This window comes from Lontra canadensis, unplaced genomic scaffold (genome assembly GCF_010015895.1).
Source record: "Lontra canadensis isolate GAN:19392208 unplaced genomic scaffold, GSC_riverotter_1.0 scaffold9, whole genome shotgun sequence".
In the NCBI taxonomy this organism is placed as follows: domain Eukaryota; kingdom Metazoa; phylum Chordata; class Mammalia; order Carnivora; family Mustelidae; genus Lontra; species Lontra canadensis.
In genome coordinates this window covers 18,358,678-18,366,192 of record NW_022631003.1, presented here as the reverse complement: position 1 = coordinate 18,366,192, position 7,515 = coordinate 18,358,678, and positions in this window count along the sequence as shown.

Genomic DNA, 7,515 nt, shown 5'->3' with positions numbered 1-7,515 from the left:
CAAACGTGGTGTTATTTTTACTTTCTGCCAATTGAATAGTTGTAGAATATCTCCTGATCTATAGTGAGCTTGGCTCTTTCCTATTTATTGGCTATAAGCTTTATTTATTTGAAATGTGTTCTTATGTTTTGTCCATTTTTTCTTATTGGATAATTTTATTTTGATATTGCTTGATAGAAATATGTGTTTGTTCTTTAAGTTACTGCTGATGTCTCCAGATTTGAAGCTTGTATTTTCACATTCTTTAAGGTAGAGAGAAGTTCTAGATTTAGTGCAATCCTATTTACTGGTCTACTTTATCATATGTGAAGTTTTTTTCAAGTCCATCATGTCCCTTTCTGGGTATCTTTCATTCAGTTATAAAAGAGTTGAGTGATTTATTAAATCCTTTCCATATCCATTTCTTCTGTGCACATGGAGAAATTAGTCTGCCTCCTCCATTTATCAGAGTGGCATTGGAAGATAAATGTGTCCATTTTACGAGTCCTCTGCAGGTGAGGTGTTTTCAGTGATGTTATGAATAATACCTAATTCTCCTTTCCCACAGAACTTCATTCAATCAAAAATAAGATACAATTACTGGATTGGATTACATAAAGAAGGAGCTAAGCATCCCTGGAAGTGGCTGGATGGCACCCCCCTATCTAAGATGGTGTAAGTTTTCATGTCACTGTTTCCCATTCCCTCTCCTGCTCAGGAACTGCCTGGTAGATTATAGGTCAAGAAGAGGAGAGGATCCTCGGGGACTTACGGAATATCTTGAATTCCATGTGTTCTCAGTCTCAGCTAGGCAACCTAATGCAAATCTCAGGCCTCCAATAGACCCAAAGAGCATTATTTATTCCCATGTTCCTCAATGGAGGGTCTTTCTAAACATGGTAAAGAGACATTTTTCTTTTGTTTCTTTTTCTTGTATGTTCTGTGGTACTAGCATGTTCACTAGTTTGGGGGCAGGAAATGGTAAAAGTATAATGAGGAAAGAAAAGTTGTATCTAAACCCAGCTCTCTCTGTCAGTACAACTTGTACCTATTTAGTTGGTGTCATTCAAGAATTAAAAAAAAGAGCTTCTTCCATTAAGTGACTCTGTAATCTTGCATCTCTAATGTGGTCACTTAGTGTCTTTCATGCTATTATTTCACAGAAGTCCACATAATTTCTGGTAGTCCTGTCTCATTGGTAAATCCCATACATTTGTTGGTTGATGTCCAGGAAACTAGTTTAGAAAATGAAGCAAATGATCTAAGTAAATCTAAGTAACATGGGGGACAGTATGCGAGACATTGGGTTATTTAACATGTTTGTTGATGGCTTGTAATATGCCAGGCACTGCTCTAGGCATTGAAACTACAGTGGTGAATAAAACAGGCCACAGTATCCTCCCCTTACGGATATTACATTCTAATGCAGGCATGATAGTCCTGGTGGGGATGAATGAGGACCAAACAAATAGGCTAAGTAAATGATATGGCACATTAGAAGAAGATAAATGCTATGGAGTGTTGTGAAGTCTCTTATTTTTTTGCTATATGGCAGTGTCTTTTGTGTATGACGGTAAGAGAAAGAGATTTCACTGTTTTAAATGGGATGGTCAGAGACAATCTCCTGGAGAAATGTTTGCACAGTTCGTTGAATGAACCAGCCATTTGGATTACCTGATGGGACGGCTCCCTAATAGTAGACACAGCTGGTGTAAAGACCCTGAGGTAGGAGTGTATTTAACATGCTTGAGAAAATAGCAAGAGGGCCTACAATGCTAGAACAAGGTGAACAAGGGGGTGGGGGAGATGTAGGTTAGAGGCTTAATGACAGTGGGAGTGTGTAGGACATCAGAAAAGTATAAGAACTTGGATTTTTTCATGAAGGCATGAGAAGCTGTTAGAGGGTTTTGAGCAGAGGAGGGACAAAAACAGGCTTCTTGTTCTGGAGTCCCTCTGGACACTCTGTTGAGATTACTTGGTGTGTGTTCTTTTGGGGGAAGGAGTAAGGAGTCTAAATGAGGATGCAGGAGGCTGCTTAAGAGTCTGTTGCAGACATCCAGGTGAGATGTCGTGACTTGATGATGATTGGTAGGGTTGATGCTGGTGTGAAGTGGCCAGATTCCACACTTCTTTCAAAAATGTGTGAAAAAAAGACAAATCAGCATGGCTCCAGGGTTTTTGGTCCAGAAGTTGTAAGACTGATGCTGCTGTTAAGGTTACTAGAGCATAATTGGAATTCAGTGTTAGATACAATTTGAATGAGTCTATTCAACATTTAGCTCTGTATACACGTGTCACACGGGGCATTGTGATACATGATCACGAAGCTCACATGAGAGGTCGGTGCAGGGAATGCAGATGTTGTACACAGCAGGGCACAATGAAATAAGTAAGAGGGTGGAAGTGATTCTCAGGAAATCTTGGACACCCAAGTGTTTAAGATGATGATAAGATAATGGGGAGATGAAGATAACCAGAAAATATCATTGAGAAAAGTGCTTCGAGATACAAAAGTAAAACCATGAAGGGACAGGTAGGGTAATGGAATCCTTGTAGAAGAAGTACTACTGAAGTAATAGTGGAATTTAAAATGTTGGTGAGTTCTCACTGATAAATTTTACTCCTTGAAATTTTTACTTCTTATCAGTTACATTCATGAACATTTGAAGGGAAATTAAAACTAAGTAACATTATTTTTTCTGTATGCTATAGCCTAGCCCCCAAATTTAAAATCCAGGTACTTTATTCTCATAGCCCAATTTCACAACATTTGAACATTTTGTTTGGTGTGGAAAACAGTAAGCTGAGTCGGGAAAAGTGCACTCTGTTTTAAATCATATAAACAGGGGTGCCTGGGTGGCTCAGTGGGTTAAAGCTGCTGCCTTCAGCTCAGGTCATGATCCCAGGGTCCTGGGATCGAGCCCTGCATCGGGCTCTCTGCTCCGCAGGGCGCCTGCTTCCCTTCCTCTCTCTCTCTCTGCCTGCCTCTGTGCCTACTTGTGATCTCTGTCTGTCAAATAAATAAATAAAATCTTTAAAAAAAATGCATATAAACACCCTCTATGATTAAGGTGAGGCTAGTATTTTAAATGCATAGTTTGTACACATTAATTTGAATCATAGGAAACTTGAATATTTTTATATGTAGTTACAGTATGTCACATAATGAATTTATTGTATTTGGTCACTTTCCAGGAGTTTCAGGAGTTTAAGAAGAAGAATTTTTCAAGTGTATATGTCTAACTTATGTATACATCCCAGTCTATACTAGTCTTTCTACTTCTCCCCTATCTCCAGCTGTCCACTGATATTTCCATTAGTTTTAGATACAATTACACTTCATAATCTTACAGCTATATGTCTGTCACACGATTTGTATGTCTACTGAAATCATTGCACCTACGTTGTAAATTTGTGATACATTTTGCCTGACAAATGACTTGCTAAAATAAATATATTCTCTGATGCAGGAATTTCCAGCAGAGTTTATTGGATGTAAGATGTGGACACCTCAAGCCATCAACTATGTCTACTGCTGGTTGTCAAAAACCCTTTCGTTACATTTGTGAAAAGCCATTCACTTGCCCTTGATATTAAAAGAATTACTGTCATCAAAATTTTAATATTTTCTTTCTTTAACAACTATTAGGGAAAAAACTTAGGGTAGTCACTGAAATTAGTTTACTCTGCATGACTTATTAAGGATAATCATCTTTCAAACATTCTTCAACAAGGTTAAAACACTAAAATTTATAAATAGGAAAATTATTCATCCAAAAAATAAGTTTATTGTTTAGAAATTTCAAGAACGAATCCATCAGAGAATGTGAAACACATTCATTTTGATTGAGTGTAAGATTTTACATTTAAAAATAATTCAGTGATCCTGATACAAGTAGGTAATTAATACATTCACATTGTTCAAAATATAAGAGGTACATAATAATGAACAAATTCTCTTAACCTATCTTGTTCCTTATTCACCTAGTTCCCTTCTTATAGGCAAACATGTAATAGATAGTATTCTGAAAATATTCTAGGAATGTACAGCCATATGCATGCTATCTGCTAAACAAAATGTTACATAACTACAAACAGTAGTATTGCTTCTTTACATTTTTGTTTAAAAGTATATCGTGCAGTTTGTTCCATTTCAGTACACAGGAGCTTCATCAGTGTTTGTAAGCATCTGCAAATGTTACACTAAACAGATGTACCAAAAATTTATCTACAAGTTTTATTTCCAATGGATATTTAGGTGTGTCCCAGAGTTTTACAGTGGTAGAAAAATGCTAGAATGAATAGTACTTAACACAGTATCATTTATTTGCAATATATATAGAAGTATATTTAACATATATTTATATATATGGTAAAACTCTAGCAGTGAAATCTCTGTATCAAAAGATGTGTACATTAAATTTTTAATAGGCATGTAATATTTCAGTAGAGGTTGTACACCTATCATCTCCACACAGCAGTATTCAAGGGTTCCTGCTTCCTCACTTCTTATCACCATGTGTCATCAATCTGTTTGATGTTGCCAATAAAATCTTCACTAGTATAATAGGGGTTATCTTGTATCATTTTAAATGTACAATTTCCTATTATGTGTGAGGCCAGCATCTCTTTCTGGTATTTCTTTAATTTAAACTATCTGTCCGTGTCTTTGTAGACTGATATCCTAAACACAATTTTGAGCAAAGAAACCAGACACCAAATAGTTTATCCTATAAAATTCCCCTATTTATGAGGTTCAACACCAGGTAAATCTAATCTCTGTGATTAGAAATTAGGACAGAAATTCCTGCTGTGTGGATTTATTCCTAAAAGGAACAATAATAGAGAATGAATACTATTTGCTATGGTGCAGAGTTATTCTTGGAAAGAAACACCGTCCAAGGGACAATTCTCAGGTGCTGATAATAATGGGTGTAATAATCTGGGTGCTGGTTATGTGGGCAGTATATTTATTCCTTCAGCTGCCATGACAAGTACCATAACCTGGGTGTCTGAATAATATATGTACATTTTTTTTTCATAGTTGTGGAGGCTAGCAATTTAAAGTGAAGTTGTTAGGACCAAGTTCCATTTGAGACTATTTTACTTGTTTGATATTTATTTATTTACTTATTATGTTAGTCACCATACAGTGCTCCCTTAGTCTTTGATGTAGTGTTCCATGATTCATTATTTACGTATAACGCCCAGTGCTCATTGCAATATGTGCCCTCCTCCATCCTCATCTCTTCCCAGTTTCTGTCTGTTGTGGGCAATTCTTTTGTTTCCTCGTTCATCTCTGTATCACCCCAATCTTTGCTTCTGTTATCACATGGCATTCTTCTTCTGTGTTCCTGTTAAAATATCCATCTCTTTGTAAGGAGACTCTTAGGCCTCTTCCTAAGGACATCATTTTAACTTGATTACATCTGTGAAGACCTTATTTCCAAATAAGGTCATATTCACAGGTAATAGGATCTACAATTTCAGCATATTTTTTTATGCCTTTGTTTCTTGTGGTTTTGGTGTCATTTCTAAATGATATTTCTAAAAAAACCATAACGTTGCCACGGCAGAGCTTTAATGGTTTTAGGTTTTATGATCATGTCTTTAATACATTTTGAGATAATTTTGGTGACTAGGTTAAGATAGGGTCCAATTTCACTATGCTGCACATGGTTCTCCAATTTTGCCCACACCATTGGTTGAAGACCTATCGTTTTTCCGGTGACTCTTCTTGGCTTCTTTGTCAATATTACTTGTCCATATATACATAGGTTTATTTCTGGGGTCTTGGTTCTGTTCCATTTGTCTATTACTATGCCAGTTCTATGCTGTTTTGATTACTATAGCTTTGTAGTATAGTTTAAAATCAGGAATTGGGATGTCTTTAATTTTGTTCTCTTTCTTGATTGCTTTGTATATTTTAAGGTTTTGTGGTTTCATGTAAATTTTAGAATTGCCTTCTTTATTTCTATGAATAATGCTGTTGGAATTTTGATAGGCATTGCCTTGACCTGTAGATGGCTTTTGTTTTTGTTGTATGTTCCTTTGTAACACAAAAAGACCCCCTATTAGGCTATGGCGGATTTTTCAGCAAAAACTTTACCGGCCAGAAAGGAATGAGAAGATATATTCAGCATGATGACAGAGAAAATGGCAAACAAGAACAATCTATCTGGCTAATGTATTCTTCAGAAATAAGAGAAGGACATACTTTCCTTACAAACAAAAGCTAAGGGGGTTTATCATCACTAGATCTGACTTACAGAGAAATCAGACAGAAGGTCAGTAAAAAAGTAGAGATCCTGAACAAGACTTTAGATCAATTATAACGCACAGGTATATAGAGAATATTCTGACCACAAGAGAATACACATTTTTCTCAATTAAACATAGAACTTTCTCCAAGATAACAAATAGAATCTCAAAGGAATATCTGTAGTCAAAACAATCTTCAAAAAGAAGAACACATTTGAAGGCCTTACATCCTTATTTGAAAACCTCTAACAACATTGCAATTCTCAAAAAACAGTCGTTCCTGAATTTATGATGGTTGAAATTTATGATGGGAAGTTGAAAATATTGCAAGCTGAAAATGTATTTAATACATCAAACTGACTGAAATCAACACTTAGTCTACCTCACACATGCTTAGAACACTTACAGTAGCCTGTAGTTAGGCAAAATCATCTAAGACAAAGCCTCTATTATAATAAAGTATGTCATGTAATTTATTAAATATTGAATTGAAAGTGAAAAGTAAGAATAGAGTGGTTGTATGGGTACTGAATAGTTGTAAGTGCATTGGTTGTTTACCTTTGTGATCACATGACTTCCTGGGAGGTGAGCCTCTATGCCACTGCCCAGCATTATGAGAGTGCCAGCAACATATATTGTTAGCCTGGGAAAAGGTCAAAATTCAAAACTCAGAGTATGGTTTCTACTGAATGCATATCATTTTTTCACCACCGTAAAGTAAAAAATCATAAGTTGACCCATCATAGGTCCGATGATTTTAAGTTTGGTTTTGTCCGTAGGATGGTGCTGGCATAAAGACAGACATACAGGCCAATGGAATAGAATAGAGGGCCCAGAAATAAACCTTTGGGTATATGATCAAGTGATTTTTAACAAGAGTGCCAAGACCATTTGATAGAGAAAAGGACAGTTTCATCATTGAGTGGTGCTAAAAAATGGGTTATTCACATGCAAAAAAAAAAAAAAAAAAGTAAATAGAAAAAAAGACATTGACCCTTACCTTCTACCATATACAAAATGAACTTAAAATAGATCAGAGCACTAAATGTAAGACATGCCATTATAAAAATCTTAGGAAAAAACAGTAGAAAATTTTCATGACTTTGGATTTGGCAATGATTTCTTGTACATGACACCAAAACATAGACAAGAAGAGTTAAAACAAATTAATTGGATTACACTGAAAGTGAAAAATTCTTGCATCAAAAGATACCATCAACAGAATGAAAAAAACTTGCAGAATGAAGAAGGTGGCAGGTTATATATCTGGTAAGG